At 40.3% G+C, this 25,135-nt stretch overlaps 1 protein-coding gene across 1 annotated transcript in view; it reads right to left on the bottom strand.

Moving 5' to 3' along the window:
• The window catches only part of ADGRB3 (adhesion G protein-coupled receptor B3), a 3,555,978-nt gene that overhangs the window by 351,375 nt on the left and 3,179,468 nt on the right, over positions 1-25,135 (bottom strand). The gene's annotated exons all lie outside the window — the stretch shown is intronic.

Genomic DNA, 25,135 nt, shown 5'->3' with positions numbered 1-25,135 from the left:
ATGGCTTTGAAAGCTGGCAAAACACAACACTTTTTCTTTTTCATTTTTTTACTATAACTAGAGGTACATGGAGCATGGTACATGCAATACAAAGAATTATGATCAGATCTCCAATCATAACCATAAATTTTGTGTTCTCAACATGGATGCCAAGATTCACTTCTTGAGCTTTGATCTTGCGATGAATTTCTTGGCATCCATGTCTCAAACACAAAATAAGTGGGTTATGATTGGCAACTCAGTCATGATCCTCAGTGTTATGTGTTCAAGACACGGATATCAAAAAATTCACCTGACGAGAGAAGCATAATATTACAGCTTAACAATGGTGAGAGGTGCTTAACAAAAGCTTGTTAAGCACCTTTCTAAAGTCTGGTATTTATGCCTTTCTTTTTACTGATTGATTTCAGGGGATAATAATTGCACTCCATGCACAACATAACTGTTAGTCGCATAACAGTAATTAAGACCACACAATAAGAGTAAATGTCATAATCACCTTCTGCTAGCATTAAGCAGTATGTCACATAAATGAACAAATACCCAAGTTATTGTTTTATATTTTCCTGCCGCACAAAGACAAGACTTCTATTTAAGTTGAATATGCTGAAATTTTTCTGTCTCCCCCAATGCCTCAAAACTAAGCAAGCTTAAATTGTGATAAATTCAGAATGTGTAACAGGGGCTTGCCTTAAATACCTTCCATGTGGGGATTGTACTTAATCTTGAAATTACTGCATGGATATAAACATCTGATTTGTCAGTTGTTCCTAGAGCTGATTAGCATCACTTGAAAGTTACCAGTTTACAACAAGAGACACTAGCTGTCACTTTGTGGATTCAATTTTGTTGTGTCTTGCTTAGTCTGTAGGAAATTGCCTCAGAATCATGTAGATTCTAACCAATCCCAGCATGCCTTTCAAACTGTGGAACCAAGAAGACCCGCTAGTACTTAGCTTGAATGCATCTGGGTGCTGCTATGCTACTGCTTGATGTCTAACCACTCCAAACCTCTTACATTGTGTACTGAAGATAAACAAAAAACAGTAGTAGCAATATTTTACTGTACGACAATTAAACAAGCGTTACCTTTGATTACTTTTCCAACGTATTTTTCCTCAGATTATACCAAGTGAATAGTAAAAGAGTGAAGAGCTCCAATTGTTAATTATCTTCAGTCATTATGACAAATCAGCTTATATCAATATCACCCTGTATGGTTATCAGAGCTGCAGGGTGACAGACTTGTACATCCTGTGGGAGTTTTTGAGTTATACAAAATAATGACTAGTCAGGAAATACTTTAAATTATGGCCTATAGATCTTAAAGTGTCTCATTCTGAAAGCAGAGCTGCATACAGGATTCTTTTACTGATGACCTCTGGGGTACAGTTAAAATGTATCACTGCTGTGACACCCCATTGCTCACTGCTGTGAGACCCCATGGCTCACAGCAGTCTTTCTGCAGCCAAGGCACATTACACTACAATCCCAATGATCTCCTATGGAAAAAACAAGGGCAATTTTACTTATTTTCTTTCAGGTTTAATAAGGATTTTTAATCAACTGTATTTCCTGCATTGACACTATTAGTAGTGCACTACATATCTTATAGTTTATTTATTTTATTTATTTAATCACTTGATAACTAGGTAGGGAGAGCAAGTCCTTGCAGACTCCCTTCTGCCATGACCTATAAAAATAAAACAAATAGTCATATGATATATAAACACATCAGGATAACACTGGCTTATATAATAGCTCAAAACTGACAATATTAAAACTATATAGTAATAAACAGAGAAACTGAACAGATCACAGTAGAACAGACTAGCAATTAGGGAAAGTAGAAAAGTAGAAAAAGAAACAGTAATGAATCTGGCTGAAGGACTGTGTAAGCTGGATAAATATAATCCATTTTCATGAGCTGTGGATTATGCCTCAGATTGTAAAGGTAATTTCAAATCAATGCTGCAATTTCCCTATAGATTAACAGATAAATACTAGAATTATCAGTCCACAGACTATTGCAAGTGTAGCCTATAAACAGTGATTTGAATCAAACCCTGTATCCTGTCTATGTGAAGACTGTAACCATTGTGCCAACCCAGCCTAATGTTTCAACATTATAAAAAGAGAGTTTCTTTAGTAGAAATCATCCAGCAAAGAAGACTGAGTATTGAACTGGCAAATGTAAAAAGAAGAATAAGTTAAGGCAAATGTGTACTTTATAGTCTAAAATGTTATATTCCATGAAATTACATTGTTTCTCAGTAATCAGGCAGTTCAGATTTCTGGATCTTTACTGTTTTTCTTTAACAGAAACACAGTTTCTTCCTTACATATTCAGTCTTTTATTAAGTGCCCCTTTTAGGGACTTGATATCATCTGAGACCCCACTGCACTTGGACCAAGGAGCTTTGGGCCATTTGATTGTGCTGCCTTTTGGGAATACCATGACATCAGCATCAAGGTTACTGTATAACATGTGCCGAATTTAATGACTGATCTTATTTGCTTCTTTCTGATCATTTCATTCTGATGTTGTTTTAATATATATATATATATATATATATATATATATATATATATATATATATATATATATATATATATATATATACACATACACTCACACACACACACACACACACACACACACACACACACACATATTTTATTTATTTTTTTTTAATTTTATTTTTATTTAACATTTGTTTACTGGGAAAGTCCGACTTGGAATGAGCCAATTTTCAGCGGAGGCCCAGGGAAAAATGCTCTAGATGCATGTCTTTGTAATGTGGGAGGAAACTGGATCACCCAGAGCAAACCCACAGAAATGCAGGGAAGACATGCAGACTCCACACAGAAGGCACCCCAGTTGAGAATTGGGCCAGAGAACCTGTTGCTGTGAGGTGACAATGCAAACCGCTGCACCACACATACATATACACACACACACACACACACACACACACACACACACACACACACACACACACACGCACACACACATATATATATATATATATACACACACACACACACACACACACACACACACACACACACACACACACACACACACACACACGCACACACACACACATGTACACACATGTATTTATTCATACTCCTGTACTGAAAAATCTTCTAGGTCTACTAATCTGGACACTCAGTTGACCCATCGATTCCCTGGGGGTAGCAGTCCTATGGCCTGTTTGTTTCTAAAGGATAACAGAGAAGACTACCATGAACAGGAACTGTGATCTGCATTTTAGGTATTGGGTATCTCCTACTCAGGCATCGTCCCATGGTGGCTTGTAAGCTCAGCACTGGTGCTCACAGTGGTCACATGCATATTACCACAAATGCCAATTCCCTCAGAAGTGATGTAACATTGCAGAGTAGGCTTGCAAGGCTCATAGTTACAGGTGATACACCTGCTCTGCTGCAGGTGTTCCCAGAGTGGTAAGCCAAGCTGCCACCTATCTTTCAGGATGGATGAGCTGATGCTGTATGTTCATTCCCATCCTAGCACACCTGGTCCCTCCAGTGCTCATGCCGCTAATCAGTCACAGTTTATTTGGAGCATAGTCTGGTGGAAGTGTAGCTAGGGTGAGGTGAGGTGGGCAGCTGCCTTGGGTGCAAGCTTTTAGGGGGGTATGCTTGGCAGATGGTTTTCGATCACTAGTGCATTCATTTCTGAACCGGCATTTCGGAATTTTTTTCTTTTCTTTTCTAGTTCCTGACTCTGCTTATGAGGCAGGTGAAGACAGCCAGATCAGAGAATGGATCTTTTTTTTTTTTTTACCTTTGCTGCTCAGCATAGAGTTGAGAGGTGCTAAACTGAGGTGTGGCACTGGGCACTACAGAGCCAGTTATGGTTGTGCAGTCAGGACTTTATACTACCATGGCACAGGGCTGGGCACCCTCTGGAAATGCGCAAGTTCAGTCATTCTTTTTTAATAGGGGTACAATCAAGTTTCTACATTCGGTACAGCCTTGTCGGTTCAGATTTGCAGCCATTGATTGAGTAATGATAGTCATTACTTTCACAGTATCAGCTTGGGCTTTGGGTGATTCATTTATATCTGGTAACTAACTGTAGTCCAGCTGGCTGCTGGACAGTTCACAACTGTTTTATGTGTCTTTGCCACAAAAAATAATGTACCTTTGTGGACCATTCCTTGAAATAATTTAGCTGGCTTGGAATTAGACAATTCTGCAGTCTCAAGTCAGTATGTACATCCTATTGTTAAAACACGTGTTTAAAATCTTATATATATATATATATATATATATATATATATACATATATATATATATATATATATATATATATATATATATATATATATATGTATATATATATTCTGAATATGCACTCTGTGTGCTTGTCCAAACTATCTTCATGTAGATCAGGCTAGATTTCAATGCACACTGTGAGAATAACATTGCTGGTGTAGCACTGGTAGTTATTCTTTATTGCAATAATCAGAAATAACATAGCTTTGTCCTGCAAATAGTTATCACTGGAACTCTTGAAATTCATATTTTACTCCAATGCCCAACAGATGTTCCAGTCAGGTCACTTGATGAAGGATAAGGTGCAAATAGAACATTTTCCATTTGCTTGACTAGCAATTTAATTTTTGAGCCTAACTGTGGGGCACTGTTGCTAGTTTTTTTTTTTTTTTTGCTATGATACTGAACACTATTACTATCTTTTCAGATGTCAAGGCCTTCATACAGATTACTACAGGTGATTTTGACTGTGCATCCAAATGAATACACTGTCACGGCAGAGATGTTAGGATATCAGCCCATCAGAGGATGCATTCTTGCATGTATGCTACATATATGGGGAATCTACTTTGGTAGGCAGCATGTATAACACATGCACAGTTTAATTATCACCCATCAGTCCTGTGAAGATTGGGTAAAGATAGATGAAGGCAGCCAGCCTAGCCAGATAGAATTTTACAGATAATTATGTCATTTGTAAATATGAATGTAAACTACAGGCTTGTTGTCTTAAATGTAAAGAAATAGTGTTACCTGTGGAACTGAAAGAAATGTGACAACAGTGCACTCTACTGACCAAAGTAAAGCATGTTGTTGCACTTTGACGTAGACAGTGGTGCTGAAGGGTCTAGATGAAGGAATTCTTGCTATAGTGTTAACCAAGAGTAAAATTGCTAGATTTAAATGTACAAATTTATTTTTATTGCTCTGCTTCCTGACCAGCTGCAAGATAACAAAAGGAGATGTTAAGAATGTAAATGCAGTTTCTGTTAGCCTGGGAACCCAGGGAAGTGTGAAGAATGATGTAATGTGTAGCCTGGGAACCCCAGGAAAGTGTGAACAATGATGTAATGTGAATCAGAACTGCAATTTCAATTTAAACAGAGAGAACCAAAGATTATTAAGAATTTTTGTCTTTACCATCCAACGCACAGCACTGTCTTGCTCATATGTAAGTTATCTTAGACTTGTGTTTTCTTTTAGAAATAGTAGAAACTAGAAAGATTAGGCTAAGTGTTCTTCTGTGATGTCAGAACTGTACTACTGAATTAGTTTAAGTATTTCTTTGTGATCTCCAAACTCTTGACTTGCACTGTGTAGTAAGAAGTATTATCTTGTGTTTTTATTATTTATTATTAAATACTTTAAAACCTTTCAACTGTGGCTGTTTTGTGTAGATATAATTTAAGCTCTAGAGTATACTGCATATTTATAGTGATTACTGTACCAAGTTACTCTAATAAGCCATGACTGTTTAGTTATACTGCCAATTGGATAATAATATTGCACAGTAATAATTGGACACCCTTTTAAGGGCCTTTGAGTAGCTGATAAATATTAGCTGGGTGGTGGCAGGCTGTACTACCATATAGTCTGGGTAATAGAGGCACAGCTGGAGAACCTGTGCCAGCCTTTCCCACGAGTGTCTGTGTGTCTGTATAAACTCTTATTTCAAAGTGTGTGTGTGTCAGCTACTTGGGCAGGGACATGAAGCACTAGTTGGACAAAGAGGGTGCTGGAGGTTTTAGCTTGCCCAGCTAGGCAGAGATCTGTACCCTATAGCTGTGCCAGTGGGGAGTCTTATTGGGGACCTGGAGAGCAAGGGAGCGACTAGCCCAGAACTGACTGTGATCTCTGTGTGCTCTTAAGGGAAATTGCACTTTACTGTGTGTATTTGTTAACCTTTCTTCATATATGAGACACCTTCTCTGGTGTTAGTGGTGAGGATTGAGGCTCCTTGATTGCTGGGCCAGGGCACGGGCATCACAAGACCAACTTACCCACATGTCATAATGACATATAAAAAATTTAAATCTTTTCAAAAAGCCAGATGAAGAAACTGCAAACATGAAAACTCCACACTGAAGGAATCTCAGACAGGGAATGAAACTGTCAGGCAACAGTATATAAAAATGTTTAATACTGCTTCTTTTGAATAATTGTTGCACATGAAATTGAATGTATATTAATTATTGTAATGTCTGATAATCAGTAAGTTTCTTGATTATGTAATCTTCTCAATTACAGTGTTAATTAGTTTGAACAAACTATGTTTTGGAAAGCATTTTTTCTCTGCTGCTGTCTTCACATCTTATTACCAATTTGCTGAACATTTTGAGAACATAACATTATATTGTAAATAGATGTTGAACATAAGGTGCTGCGATTCCACTCCATTATCAGGAAAAACGTGTTAAGTGATCTCCCTTGTATGGCAGCCAGTGTTAACAGTGCTTAGGGGTGCTAACAAAGGTTAAGTATAAAGCAGTGGAGAATGGACCTGAACTAACTTAGGACAAATGTAAAAAAAAAAAAAAACAGTCATACATGTCTCTCTCTTCTCTCCTTCTCTTTTCATAGCATGGTTTTACATTCTGTTACAGATTACGTTTTCTTGTATTGAAGAGACATCTGACAACTGCCTTGTAAACATGACAAAGCCCTAGCTTAAAAACATAATGAAAAAATAAACCTTAAAAACTTCTAGTAAATGGTAGAAATAAAGACATATGAAAACATAAATATATTACTTTACTTTCAATCTCTCCATTCTACACCTTTTCATTCTATTAAATAATAACCACAGAGATGTTTTTTCTTGGTACAGAAGAAGTTATTTTCTTACTGCACGTCTGAAGACAGTCTTGTCAGTTTTGTATGAAAATGAAATGACTTATGAGTGCCAAAAAACTTCACTACCATTTGAACAAAAGGCTTCCTGTGACTGAACTACAAACAGAGATGAAGACTATCCAGCCATGATGACCTGAAGATAGTCAGTACTCAATACTGGATGAGCTAAAAACAGAATTTTTCAAGGCTTCATCACTTAGCTCAGTTTTTGGTCATGTAAATTTATCAAGTGTGGAATCAGATGTGACTATATTTCAACTTCTGTACTCATGCAATGCCAGAAAAAATAAGTTTAATGAAAGAGATCTCTCTGATTATGTTTTGAAAATGGGAAAAAATATTGTCCTTGATATAGTGAGGATTGCATTTAAGATCCTTGCTATAAAAAGCTTGTTTTAACGAGGTGCTTACTAAAATAATTAACACAATTTCCGTGCTGTCAAAGTATCAGCATTCACCACAGAAATGCATTACGAAATGTTTAAAACCTTTAAAGGCTGTAACATAATTGTCTCTCCCACACAACCTTTTAAATGTTTATTTCATTTTTGTAGCATGTAGTATCACACACAGGCCAAAAGAACTCAAAATATATTAGAAAGCATTATGATCAGATGTCCAATCATAAACGGTTGTTAGATGTTAACCAAAACTGATGCCAAGAAATTCACCATGCAAGCTTTGCTCTCTAAGTAAATCTCTTGACATCCATTTCGAGTCTGATTATGATAGGAGACCTACCACAGTCTTCCGTATGTGGAATATTGTTCATAACTCATCTGATCCAAATTTTATCCAAGCTGTCTTTAGAAACACCTTGCAGCCAACCATCAGAATTGTCACCAGTACTCAGCAAAAACCTAACAATTTACATTAAGAAATTCTAGGATCAGACATCTTGCTGCGCAAGGTGTTTATCTCATCTCTTGGAGTTGGGAAGCACTGCTAGTTGTCTGTTGTTTAATCTGTTCTTGAGAGCAGTGGTGGCTGGTGACTTCAAATCAAAGGGGGGCTGCAGGAGACAGCTGAATGGATGGGGTCAATGGGAAGGGGTGTGGGCAAATAGAAAGGGGAGGAGCTATGCTCAAAAACCACAAAAACTGTAACTTTAATTAAATACACTCCCACCCTGGGTGCCAAACCTTCATCATGAGAGTCCAATCAAGACAAAATGAAGTGTAGAAGAAAAAAAATATTTCAGTGCTTTGGCTGCATGATAGCTTACTTAATATCTAGATGGAAACAAAAAGGTTGTGCGGCATGAAAAAATAAATTACTTTTTTAATACATTACTGGAATGACAGTCAAAACCAAGTATAAGAAAAACAAGCAGCACTCAACTCAAACCACTTCTCCTTGCACCCCAGTTCTAATTATAATTTATATTCAGCTTTATTAAAGTACCAAGTAACATGCTGAAAGTAGCAATCTCTGTGATACCCCCACTTGTAAAAATATTTCTTATCCAAAAAAGACCTGCTACCTGACAACAACTATCTACTTGTTTCATGGGGAAAACACAATCAAAGTAAAAAATGAAAAGCAAACAAGAAACAAGCTCAAGATACATTGCTTAAAGGATTACTGCACAGGTTATGGGCCACACATAAGATTGGCATTCTGTTTAGTTTACAGGTAAAGCCTGCAAAGATGGCTGCAAGTCTCCAATAAATGTAATGAGCTTCTTAAAATAATGTAATCATGTCCTTTATTACAAATACTGTCATATGCATTTCAATATCCATGGTTTATACGTTATCTAGTTATGTAAGCATTCTCTGCATGGCAATATATGTATACACACACACACACACACACACACACACACACACACACACACACACACACACATATATATCAAGAGAATAACTGCTGCAAAGAATCACAGCCATGATTACTGACTACAAGGCATCAAAATCTGAAATTCCAACAGTAAATGAAGCATGCCCCTTGACATAAACTTGTCGAATGCAAATCATAAAATACTGTTTTTTTGCAGTGGAGCAAGTCTGCTTCCTCCCTCCATATGGGGGGCTGTGCCTGCCATTCTGCCTGCTATATAAATATATCAGCTCCAAGACTGCACACTAGTGGAAAAGGGCACATTCCACGATCCTGCTATTACACTGATCTCACAACAGCAATGTCGATTGGTTGATATGTGTACAAAATTAATGTTCAACACATATACAGGAGCATATTCATATTTGAATACTCTCAAATATATGATTTTTCTGCTAGTTAATGCTGACTATTGAATTTTAAATAAGAAAAAAAATAAAACTACTTAGATGACATACTTGAAGAACCCCTCTTCATTAGTGGAACAGCATCAGCACCTAGTGTTCTTGTTGTCTTATTTTGGTCTGTAAATGTTTCAGGTATTGGAACCCAGAATATTTTATATTATAAAGTTAATATGACACAGGCTGGCTTGTGGTTGTGTATCTCAAACAAGGTTCAAAAAAATCAAAAACATAGGGCCCGATTCTAAAAGACATGCTCTCAGTGTAAGTGACCACTTATACTGAAAGCATGTCTTTTGGAATCTGGCCCGTTTATAAATAGGCCTTACACTGAGAGGAATGCTTTTCAAATATGGCCCATAAAGAGTAAACTCTGAGAGAAGATAAGCATTAAAGTCATTGTATAATCCAGCACAGATATCCCAGTACAAATATAGATACAAAATTTTCATTTAAAAAAATATTTAACTTTACTACTGGACCCTACATTTAGTTTACCACAAAAAAAAGAGTGAAATACTGTCTTCTTGATTTTCTAGCTATCCTTGTTTCTTGACTAGAAGCTGAAACACATAGAATGTTTTCTTCTAATGCATAACTGAACTTTCTTCTGTCTAACTTGTTTATTAGATCACTGATCTTCTCTGCGGTGAAGGAAAATTTTTTATGAATGAGTTGACAGTGTATTAAGACAGCAAGCAAAACTATTTGAGCTTAATTAAGCAGAATTTTGAAATAAGACTGGTCATGATAAATGCTTCTCATTTTAAAACCAACAAAATAGGCAAACAAAATAAAACATGATTAGAGTAAGACTGATAAACAGTATCAAGTAGAAAAAATAGATACCTCACAAAGATAAGCTACACAAAACCAAACTATCAGCAGGTAAAAAACAAGCAAAGTGCAGTTCCATGGCAGATAAAAGACAAAACTACAAATTCAAATGTAGTCAGAAAATGTAATAAAAGAGATGAGCGTTTCACAATTTAAACAATTGCTTCTTCAGATCACAGAAAAACTAAAAATAAAACAGGATTAAAAACCCCATCAATTAATAAGAAGTTATGTACCTACCATAACGTTCCATGTTAGTTGTCTTCTTCTCGCCTTCTTTCTTGCTGGATGGGTTCGGAGCCGATCCTCGGCTCCGACTCGGCCAAAACTAAAGCTCGAGAGCTAATTCCACCGGCTCGAGGCTCCCCTATATCCCACAATGCTAGGCGGTAACTACTCAGATCTCGTTTGATAGCTATACCAAGCAATCCTAGTCTCCATAGAATGGAGTAGGGAAACCCACCTCAAAACAATCTGCGTAAAAAGTATTGCAGACTGCAGTAAGGATAAAAGAGGTGGAAGAACGTGTGGGAATGACAACTTCCAGAGGAAGAACACAAACTGAATTCCTGTCGGTCTGTCCAGGCTTGGGGGAAGGAGGGTGGGACGCAAGAAAGAAGGCGAGAAGAAGACAACTAACATGGAACGTTATGGTAGGTACATAACTTCTTAATGTTAAGTTGTCAATCTCGCCTTCATTCTTGCTGGATGGGATCGCGTCCCTAGCACCTTATCCCGGGTGGCCTATCGGAACAGACTCTTGAGAACAGTGGAACCAAAATTGGCACGGCTTCTGGAAACCATGTCCAATTTGTAATGTGAAATGAATGTATGAGGAGAAGCCCAGGTGGCTGCTGCACAAATGGAATCTATTGGCAGCCTATCCTGAAAAGCTACGGATGTAGCTAATGCCCTAGTTGAATGAGCTCTAGGTCTTGAGGGTAGTTTTTGGTGTCTGATCTCATAGATGAAGGTAATTGTAGAGGTGAGCCATCTAGAGAGGGATACTTTAGTAACTGGAAGGCCCAATTTTCCTTCCGCATATGACAGAAACAATTGATTAGATTTCCTGAATTGTTTAGTCCTGTCTAAGTAATATCTAAGTTGGCGATGAACATCCAAAAAATGTAGCTTTTGTTCTGACCTGTTCGAATAGTTAGGGAAAAAGATGGGGAGATCAATAATTTGGTTTAGGTTTATTTGAGAGGAAACTTTAGGCAAAAAGGATGGATTAGTACGGAGGGATACCCTGTCTTTGTGAAACACTAAGTAAGGAGGACGACTGCACAGAGCATGAAGTTCAGATACCCTTCTCGCTGAAGTTATAGCTACCAGAAAAAAATGTCTTCCAAGAAAGCAACTTCAGAGAACATGAAGCCGCCGGTTCGAAGGGGGGAAGAATTAAAGATGCCAGAACCAAGTTCAAATCCCATTGAGGCGGGGGATCTTTGATTGGAGGTTTGAGAAGAAATACACCCCTTAGAAAGGCTTTACAGAGTTTGTGAGCCATGATGCTAGACTCTGAAACACCAACATGAAAATTTGATATGGCAGCCAATTGAACTCTAATGGTAGATGCAGAAGATCCTAAATGAATGAGTTCTGCTAGAAAGTCTAGAATAGTCTGGATAGGTGCAGTAAAGGGATCTATGTTTCTTGATGTTGCCCAAAAAGAGAAGCGTTTCCATTTGCTACTATAAATCTTCCGGGTAGAGGATTTATGAGAGGCAATCAAGATATCTCGGACCGAGCGAGATATTGAGGGAAGCCTGGCTAAGGTTGGAATCGGAGAAACTACGCTGTGAGGTTTAGAGAAGGCAGAGATTGGTGCAGCTGACCCGATTGGTGGGTTATCAGATCTGGTACTGGGTCCAGATGCCAAGGCTGCTCCAAAAGGTAACGATGAAGAAAGGGAAACCATATCTGTCGAGGCCAGTAAGGGGCAATGAGGATCATTGTCACTCTCAAGGCGATGGCTTTCTGAATTAGTTGAGATATCAGTGGAAAGGGGGGAAAGGCATATAGAAGTCCCCGGGGCCAATCGTGGACTAGAGCGTCTCTGGTGGGATGGCCTGGTAATGGGAAGAGAGTGAAGAAGTCATGACACTTGCTGTTTTGGGGAGTAGCAAAAAGATCGCAGCAAGGCTGGCCCCATCTTAGGAATACTTCTTCTAGAACTGATTTCTTTAGAGACCACTCATGGGGCATGAGAATTGCTCTGCTCAATTTGTCTGCAATAACGTTGGATTTCCCGGGAATGTGCGTTGCTATCAGAAAACGCTGAGAAGAGATCACCCATTGCCAAAGTCTGAGTGCCTCTCGAAATAAAGGGTATGATCTGGTTCCTCCTTGTTTGTTGATGTACCACACTACGGACATGTTGTCCGTTTGAATTGCAATAGTCCCAGTGGGAAGAGAGTCGTGAAGGGCTTGCAATGCTAAAAGCACTGCTCTCATCTCTAAGACGTTTATGTGCAAGTGGCACTCGAAAGGTTGCCACGTGCCCTGGACTGTCCTGCCCTGATAATGACCCCCCACCCGATCAGGGAGGCGTCTGTTGTCAACGTGGCGACTGGGGGGGGGAGTGAAGGGTCTTCCTCGGAGAAGTTGAGGTGATGTGATCCACCAAGACAGTTGATTCTTGCATGATTGAGTTATCACTATGGTATGGGACATCGGGAGCTGTTGAAAGGACCATTGAGTAAACAGCATCCATTGGAGGATCCTCATGTGAATGCGAGCTAAGGGGAGAAGGGGAATAGCTGCTGCCATGAGTCCTAACACCTTCAAAACTAGTCTGGCTTTGACTTTGTTGCATTGTAAGAGAAGGGAAACTTGGTTCCGAATGTCTGACACTCTCTGCTCTGTGAGTCTGGCTGAAAGATTGAGTGTGTCTAAGATGGCGCCTATAAAGGTAATAGATTGACAAGGCGACAAGGCAGATTTTTCGAAATTTATCGAAATGCCTAGACGTTGGCAAGATTGGATGGTGAAGTCCCTAAATAGAAGAAGCTGATGTCTGGTGGTGGCGGTAAGGAGCCAGTCATCTAAATATGGAAACACCTGGAATCCTTGACGTCTCAAGTGAGCCGCGACCACTGCCATGCATTTGGTAAACACACGGGGGGCTGTAGTGAGACCAAAGGGCAGGGCCCTGAACTGGTAGTGACTGGCTCCCAGCCTGAAGCGGAGATATCTCCTGGAGCGTCTGTTCATCTTGATGTGGTAGTACGCGTCCTGAAGATCTATCGAGCACATCCAATTGTCCTGACTCAAGAAGGGTAGAATGGACTGTAGCGTGACCATCCGGAATTTTGTTTTCCTGACATACTTGTTTAAGTAGCTGAGATCCAGTATGGGTCTCCAGTCCCCTGTTTTTTTTGGTACCAAAAAGAATTTGGAGTAGATTCCGGATCCTTGCTGGTCTGCTGGGACTGATTGGATAGCTCTTTTTGATAGCAGCTTTGAAATTTCTAATGCTGCTTGTTCCCTTAGACCGGGTGGAACGTCTGGAAGGGATCTTTTGGGTTGGGATGGGATGTGAACAAAGGGAATTTTGTAACCCTCGGATATTATCGACTGTACCCATTTGTCTTGAGTAAGGGAAAGCCAGGCTTTTGGGTACAGGGATAATCTTCCCCTGACTGCCTCCGAAGGTGGACAGCCGGGCAGCCCCTCAGGGATGCTGAAAGGGTTTGTCAGAGAACAATTCTCTGCTACCCTGGTTTTGCGGACCTCCTCTGCCTCTAGGGCGGTGTCTATTATTATTATTCCCCCCTCTGCCTCTAGAGGGAATCGCCTGTCGTCAGATGAGACTCCCTGGGATTGTTTGGAACCACATCTTTCTTCCCCTGACCTTTGGGATAGGGTCTAGAAGGGTAGAAAACGGACTCCTACGGCAGAGAGAGTCTTACCTTCTACCTCGCACCTGGTCAATGTATCCTTCACCTGTGGACCAAACAAGGATGATCCATCAAAGGGAGAATTGGTGAAGGACGCCTTGAAAGGGTCCGCAAAGTTACATAGCCGCATCCAGGCGTGACGTCGTAAGGCAACACCTGTGCCTGTGGCTCTACTCGCCCCATCTGCAGCATATGATACCAGCCGCATGGAGGAGTTAACGATGGAATTCAGGGTTGCCAACTGGGAGTTCATTGTGTCTTTGAACCCCTCAGCTGTAGGATCCTTTATCAGTTCACCCATATCCTTGAGTAAATCTCTCTGGAGACGAGTGAAGTGGCATAAGTAATTCAGCGAACGCGTCGAAAAGGTCGCTGATGAGAACATCCACTTGCCATACCTGTCCATGGTCCTAGATTCCTTATTAGGAGGATGGACAGGAACCGAAGGATCAGCTAACTCCTTCTTAGTGGCCGCAGCCACCACCATGGCATCAACAGGGACACCTTTGGATAAAAAATCTTTATCTTTAGGGGCAGTAATAAATTTAGATGGTCTCTTCGGGGTGGGTTCCACTGAATCAGGAGCCGTCCAAGCCTTCCTTGCCACCACTTCCATAAGGGGGTCAAAGGGAGGGGACACCTAGGAGGTAGAAGGGTGAGAGCCAAACGCCTCAAGATACACTGACTCATCCTCCGAAGGGTTAAGGGATGGCCAGTTCCCCCTCTGTTTCAGGATCTCAAGGATGTCAGCAAAGGAGACATCCTCAGAGTGGGATCGAGGGGAACCTTCGGATTCCTCTAAGTCAGTGTCACAGGTGATAGACTCAGGGGAGTCAATGTGCTTCCTCTTGCACTACCTCTTCCTTGGGGGATCTCCTGCCGGGTCAGGAGAGGCCTCGGAAGAGGAGGAAATTCCCAATGGGGAAACTTGAGGAGTTGGCTCTCTGCGGTCTAAGACAAGGGGGTGAGTAGAAATCACCGCAGGCACTGTAGATGGGGGGGCTGAAGGAGCCGACTGTGGGGCAGAACCTGGTTCTAGCACACTCCGCATGACCTCGAAGGCACCCCTGTCAGGCAAGGCCAGAGGCCCCCGCTCCGAAGAGACAAGGACCTCCCCCGGCACCAACAGGGACGGCTCCGAAGCCCATGTTAGAGGCGAACTCACCAACGCCGAAGCCCCGAGAGGGAGAGTGGGGTCAGACAAGGGTCCGATGCCACTCGCCCCCTCGGAGCCGACGAGGGAAGCTCGGCGCCAAGATCCCTCCAAGGAGGAGATCGGAGCAGACGACGGAGCCGAAAGGGAAGGTATCGGATCCGACCCACCGACAGCCATGGCTCCGACAAGCCCTGGCTCCAAACTCAAAGGAGTCGGAGGAGGAATGTACTGGGGAACGAAAATAGCCACTGACTGGTGAGTCGGGCTATGCAGCATTTGGGCCAGTGCCTCGGACTTGAGAAGTCTACTCACTACCCTTTGCAAATCATGGTCAGATAACCTGGACGACCGTGAGGAATGAGTTTTATGGCTCCGTTCAGAAAGGAGAGGGGATCCTGGCGCCGAATGCACGGAGCCGATAGAGGGGGATCTGAACCTCTTCCTAGACTGCTGCTCCGATAAAAGTATCGGAGCCGACAGAGTTTTATCAGCCTCGGTTCCAGCCGGAGTCGAGGTAACAGTATGAGGCTTGGAAACATCGGCTCCAGCCGGAGCCGATGTCGAAGCCGACTTAGTCTTTCCAGCAGTCGACTCTGGAACTGGAGCCGACTGTTTGGAAGTTTTGGAAGGCTTCCCCGACACAGACTGAGTCGGGGGGCCTTCAAGCTTTAATAAGCCCCGCAAGATTAGCTTGTTCTTGCATTCCTGCAGGACTCTAGGGCTAAAACTATGACAAACAGCACAAGAGCCCTGCAGGTGCACAGGTCCCAGGCAATACACACAAGAAGTGTGACCGTCTGTCAGAGACATTTTCTGACAGCACGAGTCACACTTCTTGAAGCCTGAGACCTTGTCTTTTGACATTGTAAAGAGGAGTGCCTGACACAACACAAACACACTACAGACACACCCTTTACAGAAAAAATTATTAAATTATTAAATTAAATTATTAAAGGCTAAAACAAGCCACAAACACACACACACAAGCCCTTAACAGAAAAAAGAACAACTAATCTAGTCACTAATGGACTGGGGGAAGGGTAGGGGCCGAAGGCCTACAAGATAAGGGAAGAAAGGGAAAAAGGACTCGACAAACAGGGGTCGATTGATCTAAATACTTAAATTAAACTAAAAGGTTATGTATGACAACAAAAAAGGGGGTTTTAGAAGTACCTGATAAGGTAAAAGTCTAACTCACCTGCCTGAGCCGGTAGAAAAGCACCTCGTCAGCTATAGCGGCAAACGAGATCTGAGTAGTTACCGCCTAGCATTGTGGGATATAGGGGAGCCTCGAGCCGGTGGAATTAGCTCTCGAGCTTTAGTTTTGGCCGAGTCGGAGCCGAACCCATCCAGCAAGAATGAAGGCGAGATTGACAACTTAACATCAATAATTAATCATGTGATATGTAAAAAAGAGTGAACTCAGGAAGAGGACTATTTAAAAAGACATCCACAATAAAAAAACATCCATCATAAAAATATATGTATATATACAAAATACATAATATTATAGACTATAATAAAAGTTTAACTATACACTAAATAATCTGAAAATCTGAACATATTTATATGTTATATAAATTACTTTCTCAAGCCCCTGTTATTTAATTCTGGTTTCAGGGGGACTACATCATTTAGACCAGAGCCCTTATGTGCTCTAAGTCTAAGAATCCATCTGGTTTTGTTGCGTTCAGTATTATTAATAACATCACCTAGTCTCATATCAGTCCTGGTAACCTCCAATACTTGAAAAGCAAATTTATGCTGATCCCCTTCCTGTGCTACATATTTAGCAAGTGCACTATACTCTAATCTTTTACTAATACAATATAAATGGTCGCTTATCGTTTCACGGAGACGTCTGTTAGTCTTGCCAACATAAAATTTTCTACATTTCATGCACTTGGCTAGATATACTAGATTTTTGGTGTTGTAATCTGCTTTAACATTAAATGTGAATTTATGCCCAGAATCAGGATGTATAAAATCGGATCTTCTATTATACTAGTACAGAAATTACAAGCACCACATTTCTTAGTGCCTGTCAGAATCTGGTTCATGTTGTGCCCTTCATGTTTAGGGTAACATAACTGTCTTCTTAATGATTTCTTGTTCCTATAAACAAAAGAGGGCTTAGTGCCAAGAATTCCAGCTGTATTTTCATCAATCTGCAAGACATGCCAATGTTTACTAACTATATTTTTAAAAACATTGACTTCACTACTGTATGCTAAATTAAAACAGCATTTTATATCTATAGACCTAGAGTTTGAAACATTTCTTCTTTGTGGTGAGGAAAAATAAGGTTTGCCAAGATTCTTCCTCTCTTTCCTAACTATTTCATTCGTTTTGTGAACCTCAGTACTATCACAGCCCCTATGTTCAAAATCTTTAGTGAGCTTTGTTAAGCTCTCTTCAAAGTCCATATCATCAGCTGTTAGCCTTAAGACACGTAACATTTGTCCCTTCATAACATTAGGGAATATGTGTCCCAGTGGCATACTATCTCTCTGCAGATAAGAAGGTACATAACACTCTTTTCTATAAACATTTGTGGAAATACTGCCATCTTCTATATCCCTCTTAATTTGTACATCTAAATAATGTGAAATATCTGGAGAATATTCAAAAGTAAATTTCAAGAAACTGACTCTTGTGTTCACATATTCAAAGAACTGTAGAAGTTCTCCTTCAGTTCCTTTCCATAAAAGGAAAAGATTGTCTACAAAACGACGAAAAGATGCTACATTCTTCCCTGTTAAGCATTTAATATATTGAGACTCCCATTCAGCCATTACAATGTTGGCGTTGCTATTGGCACAAGGCGTGCCCATAGCCATGCCAGCCAGTTGCAAATAAAATTGATGTTCAAAAATAAACACATTGTGTTCCAGAGTCATTTCCAATAAAAAACATATAAGGTCAAGATGCTGCATGCTATATTCACTGTTTCTCAAAACAAATGCATTCATCATTTCTATCCCTTCTGAATTGGGAATCATGGTAAATAAAGATACAACATCCATAGTGACAAAAAAGTAAAAATCACTAAACTCTGCAGAATTCAAATATATATATAAAGCTCTTCAAGAAATTGTTTACTGTCTTTTAATACCAAATCATATCTATCTAAGACAGGTCTTAACTGTTTTTCAATATAGATGGAGAAAGATTCTGTTAACCAGCCAGTGCCTGAAACAATAGGTCTAAATTTAGGGGTCTGTGGGTCTTTATGTACTTTAGGTAACCCATGTAGGTATGGAACTAGTGGTTGTTCAATCATCAGATATTGAAACATTTCCTTGGAAACAATACCCATCTGTAATTTTTCCTTAAGTGATCTCTGAATTCTTAGCTTCATTGCTTCTATTACTTCCATATCAATCTTCTTATAAGTGTTAGTATCACTCAACATATCCCTGATGGTATCAAAATAATAGGCCCTGTTCATAATAACTATTGACCCACCTTTATCGGCTGGGCGAATAACTATGGTATTGTCATTGTGCAGATTACTAAGAGCTAGTTTTTCATCAAAAGAAAGATTCATAAACTTATTACATTTTCTATTACTAAAGAAATAGTTATAAACATCTTCTGCACACAATTTAAGAAAAACTTCAAAAGCTGGATTAGTTGCAGGTATAAAAGCACTAGGCTTTTTAAAAATACAAGTAGCATCACCGAATTCTTGATTTTTAAAAACGACTTTCAAAGACAAATTACATATAACCAGTCTAAAGTCTAATAGAGTTTCTGGTAAATCAGCCATTTGCCCAGGAATGAATGATACACCTCTATTCAGTATCTTTTATTCAAGTTCCGTGAGTGCTTGGTCAGAAATATTCCATGCTAAGTTGCATCGTTCATATTCCACATCCTTTTCAGGGTATAATTTTTTTTTTTTAAAAATCAAGAATTCGGTGAAGCTACTTCCTCTTAGTAATCTGCACAATGACAATACCATAGTTATTCGCCCAGCCAATAAAGGTGGGTCAATAGTTATTATGAACAGGGCGTATTATTCTGATACCATCAGGGATATGTTTAGTGATACTAACACTTATAAGAAGATTGATGTGGAAGTAATAGAAGCAATGAAGCTAAGAATTCAGAGAGCACTTATGGAAACATTGCAGATGGGTATTATTTCCAAGGAAATGTTTCAATATCTGATGATTGAACAACCACTAGTTCCATACCTACATTGGTTACCCAAAGTACATAAAGACCCACATACCCCTAAATTTAGACCTATTGTTTCAGGCACCGGCTGGTTAATAGAATCTTTCTTCATCTATATTGAAAAACAGTTAAGACCCGTCTTAGATAGATATGATTTAGTATTAAAAGACAGTAAACAATTTCTTGAAGAGCTTTATATGTATTTGAATTCTGCAGAGTTTAGTGATTTTGACTTTCTTGTCACTATGGATGTTGTATCTTTATTTACCATGATTCCCAATTTAGAAGGGATAGAAATGATGAAAGCATTTGTTTTGAGAAACAGTGAATATAGCATACAGCATCTTGACCTTATATGCTTTTTATTGGAAATGACTCTAGAACACAATGCGTTTATTTTTGAACATCAATATTATTTGCAACTGCATGGCATGGCTATGGGAACTCCTTGTGCCAATAGCAACGCCAACCTTGTAATGGCTGAATGGGAGTCTCAATATATTAAATGCTTAATAGGGAAAAATATAGCATTTTTTCATCATTTTGTAGACGATCTTTTCCTTTTATGGAAAGGAACTGAAGGAGAACTTCTACAGTTCTTTGAATATGTGAACATAAGAGTCAGTTTCTTGAAATTTACTTTTGAATATTCTCCAGATATTTCACATTATTTAGATGTACAAATTAAGAGGGATATAGAAGATGGCAGTATTTCCACAAATGTTTATAGAAAAGAGTGTTATGTACCTTCTTATCTGTAGAGAGATAGTATGCCACTGGGACATATATTCCCTAATGTTATGAAGGGACAAATGTTACGTGTCTTAAGGCTAACAGCTGATGATATGGACTTTGAAGAGAGCTTAACAAAGCTCACTAAAGATTTTGAACATAGGGGCTATGATAGTACTGAGGTTCACAAAAAGAGTGAAATAGTTAGGAAGGAGAGGAAGAATCTTGGCAAACCTTATTTTTCCTCACCACAGAGAAGAAATGTTTCAAACTCTAGGTCTAGAGATAGAAAATGCTGTTTTAATTTAGCATACAGTAGTGAAGTCAATGTTTTTAAAAATATAGTTAGTAAACATTGGCATGTCTTGCAGATTGATGAAAATACAGCTGGAATTCTTGGCACTAAGCCCTCTTTTGTTTATAGTAACAAGAAATTGTTAATAAGACAGTTATGTTACCCTAAACATGAAGGCACGACATGAACCAGATTCTGACAGGCACTAAGAAATGTGGTGCTTGTAATTTCTGTACTAGTATAATAGAAGATCCGATTTTTATACATCCTGATTCTGGACATAAATTCACATTTAATGTTAAAGCAGATTGTAACACCAAAAATCTAGTATATCTAGCCAAGTGCATGAAATGTAGAAAATTTTATGTTGGCAAGACCAACAGACGTCTCCATGAACAGATATGCGACCATTTATATTGTAAGAGTAAAAGATTAGAGTATGGTGCACTTGCTAAACATGTAGCACAGGAAGGGGATCAGCATAAATTTGCATTTCAGGTATTGGAGGTTACCAGGACTGATATGAGACTAGGTGATGTTATTAATAATACTGAACGCAACAAAACCAGATGGATTCTTAGACTTAGAGCACATAAGGGCTCTGGTCTAAATGATGTAGTCCCCCTGAAACCAGAATTAAATAACAGGGGCTTGAGAAAGTAATTTATATAATATATAAATATGTTCAGATTTTCAGATTATTTACTGCATAGTTAGACTTTTATAATAGTTTATAATATTATGTATTTTGTATATACATATATTTTTTATGATGGATGTTTTTTGTTGTGGATATATTTTTAAATAGTCCTCTTCCTGAGTACACTCTTTTTTTACATATCACATGATTAATTATTGTTAAATGATGGGGTAGTTAAACCTGTGTTTTTTTAGTTTTTCTGTGATCTGAAGAAGCAGTTGTTTAAATTGTGAAACGCTCATCTCTTTCATTAAATTTTCTGACTACATTTGAATTTGGAGTTTTGTCTTTTGTCAGCCGTGGAACTGAACTTTGCTTGTTTTTTACCTGCTGATTAACAGTATAGTGAACCCTAGAATAATGTTCAAACCATTTAAACCTTATTATCAGGTGCTATGGTACTCTGGTACCTTGTTCCCCATTGGCCCTTTTTTTTCAATTATAAAGGAATTCCCAATACTATTCTAGCATGTCCAAAGGTCAGTTGTCAATCTCCTCTCCGGTCCAGCTGGTGAATCTGGGAATCTTGAGGCAATGTTACAACTGCCTCATGTACACAGACAACCCTCTCCTCCTCCCAACAAATTCCAACACATGTGAGAGATGCATCCATATAGCCAAACTGGAGGCTAAGCTCTCTCAACTCAGTACTGGCGTAACCAGTCAGGAGGAGAAGGAAACCACACTCACTACAATTCCAGTCTCACATAGACCTACCACAACAGCAAACCAAACACATAAACAAACAAAAACATACTCGGAGGCTCTAAATAAAAATCTGCCTAAGCAGCAGAGACCTCCAAAGCAGACACCCAAGCAACCTCTACCCCAAAACAAAACACGTGCAACACATAGCTCACAAAGCCAGTGTGCCGAACAGTCACAGCCCTTAAGGCTAAACAACACACCTGATACACTTGTAATAGGTGACTCTATCATCAGGCACACTGATGTCCCACTCACCAGGCTGAACAAGGAGAAGGTCATGGTGAGCTGCCTGTCAGGCGCTAGGATCCGCCACATAACACAAGCACTCAGGTCACTCCAAGGCAAGTACAAATATGACTCAGTCATTGTCCATGCTGGTGTGAATGACCTGAGACGTACCTCCCTGGACTACATGAAAAGAGACATAGAGGAGCTCTCTGAGCATGTGGCCCAGGCCGGTATGACTCTGACCTTGAGTAGCATCTTACCCTCACCAAGAATGATGCCACAATATGAAGACAAGATGATCAATTTCAACAATTGGCTTAAGTATTGGTGTCATTCAAAGGGGATCCAATGCCTCTCAGCCTGAGATGACATGCTCAACAAGCCACGATGCTTCGCTAGGGACGGTTTGCACCTGTCACCCCTGGGATTTCGGATATTGGCAAAGGCTATTGCAACCCCTATAGTGCCTTTTTTAGGCAAGGCTCAAAAGACAAACCCACCTCCATAGGTATCACAAGGGATAAGAAACTAAGAGTAATGCTACTCAACGCCAGAAGTCTAAACCTGAAGATGCATGCACTCGAAACTCTCCTTAGCATGGAGAACATCGATATCTGTGCAGTAACAGAAACCTGGTTCAAGGCTCCCGAGAGCACCCCAGCACTACCAGGTTATACCTCATACCATGCTTTTCGGCCCCAAAACTTGGTCCGAACCACAAAAGGAGGGGGAGAATCAATATTTGTCAAAGATGCCCACACCTCCAGGTTGGTGGCACAGCACGAAGCATCAGAGACTATCCATGTGCAACTAACAGTAGGTAAAACTGCCTTCCAGTTTATAGCCTGCTACAGACCACCCTTCCAAACGCAGGAACCCCATTTGGCCTTCCTTAGAACACTGGAAAATATGAAGGTCTCTCCAAACACCATTATATTGGGCGACTTCAACTACCCAAACATAGACTGGGAGCATTACTCTAGCTCCAACATCCTAGCCCAAAGGTTCCTAGAATTTATAAACTCAAATGCTATGGAGCAACTTGTTACCACTCCCACAAGAGGGGAAAACATACTGGACCTGATCATCACCAACATGGGGACTCTATGCTCCAGACCAGAAGTGTATCCCTCACTGGTAAGATCAGACCATAAACTAATCTCACTGGATATTCACATCCCGACCCCACCTCCTGCCCAGAAAACCACAGTGAAAAACTTCTCTAAAGCAAATTTCACACTCCTCAAAACCGAGGTGGAATCCTTCAAAGCCCCCGGACCTGTGGAAAATACGGCCCAGACCACAGAATCCTTTATAAATGCATTCTATGAACACCTTCAGGAATGCATGGATCATGCAATCCCAAATAAAACCAAGACCCAATCCTCCAAAGGCAGACGTCCTGTCTGGTGGACCCCAGCCATAAACAAACTATACAATAGAAGGAGGAAGCTATTAAATGATAGAGCAAAATCCCAAAAAGGGAAGGCATCTCTGATCAGTATTAGCAAAAAACTACAGGCACTCATAAAATTGTCTAAGGCCAGCTTCGAGAGAAAAATTGCACAGGACACCAAGGATAATCACAAGGCTTTCTTTAGTTATGTTAGGAACCTGGGTGGGAATTCCCAGATATGCTCAGAATTAGTCCAAAATGACAAAAAATACACCGAACCCACAGACATTGCCAACATCCTAGCTGACAGGTTCAGTGCAAACTTCTCCCCCTCCTCCCCACCAAAAGGGCAAACATCTATCCCAGCAGAGTGCTGCCCCCCTGACATCTCAGATGCTCAGGTAAGAGCCGCCCTCACCAAAGCAAAAAACACAGCATCAATGAGACCAGACGGTGTCCCAGGCTGCGTCCTACATGAACTCCAAGAAGAGCTAAACCCAAACATAAAACTACTGTTCAATCTCAGCCTTACTACAGGATATGTACCCAAAGAGTGGCGTACAGCAACAGTGGTCCCTCTCCACAAAGGTGGTGCCTCAACGGATCCTGCAAACTAATGCCCCATAAGCCTGACTAGCTTGGTCTGCAAAGCTATGGAAAGGATCATCATGGACCTCATAAATAAAGATATTGGGGACCTACAGACACTGGATCCTACCCAGTTCGGCTTTGTTAAGGGCAGATCCTGCCTCTTAAACCTGGTTGATTTCTTTGAAACAGTCACCAAGGCCATTGATGAGGGGAAGGTGGTCCACACAGCCTACCTGGACCTCGCAAAAGCCTTCGATACAATACCCCACTCGGGCATTATAGATAAGCTCACCAGCTTAAATATAAACCCCTGTGTCACTAGATGGGTTGCAAACTGGCTCAAGGACAGAACCCACATAGTTAGAATTGCTGGAGCCATGTCAGACTCCAAACCAGTTACAAGTGGCGTCCCACAAGGCTCAGTCCTGGGACCTCTCTTGTTCGGTATATATTTCTCGGAGGTACAGGCCAACATGGAAGGACTGTGGCTGACCACATTCGCAGATGACTGCAAACTGGGCACCATAATAGACTCTCCAGCCGACACAAGCATCCTCCAAAAGGGCCTCATAGAAACAGACAACTGGTGCCAGAGCCATGGCCTCAAGCTAAACGCCAAAAAGTGTATAGTCATCCCCTTTGGCAAAAACAAAGTGCCCACAAATTACCACATAGGTGGTAATCCATTAAGTACAGAAGAAGTAATTAGGGACCTGGGGACCCAAGTTGATAGCAGTCTCTCATTTGACAACCACGTGGCCAAAGTGGTTAGAAAAACATTTTATATAGCCCACCTAATCATGAAGGGATTCACATCTAGATCAGGGGAGGTCATCATGCCTCTTTACTCATCCCTCATCAGGCTCATAATTGAGTACAATGCCCCTTACCAGACACCTGCAGCAACTGGAAAGACCCCAAAAGTACCTCACCAAGAGGATCAAAGGGCTCAAACAGATGCCATATGCTGCCCGGTTAAAGAAACTCCAACTCTACTC

The sequence above is a fragment of the Protopterus annectens genome, chromosome 2.part2, assembly GCF_019279795.1.
Source record: "Protopterus annectens isolate FY-2018-M chromosome 2.part2, PAN1.0, whole genome shotgun sequence".
Classification (NCBI taxonomy): Eukaryota; Metazoa; Chordata; order Ceratodontiformes; family Protopteridae; genus Protopterus; species Protopterus annectens.
This window is presented reverse-complemented; position numbering and strand designations above follow the sequence as displayed.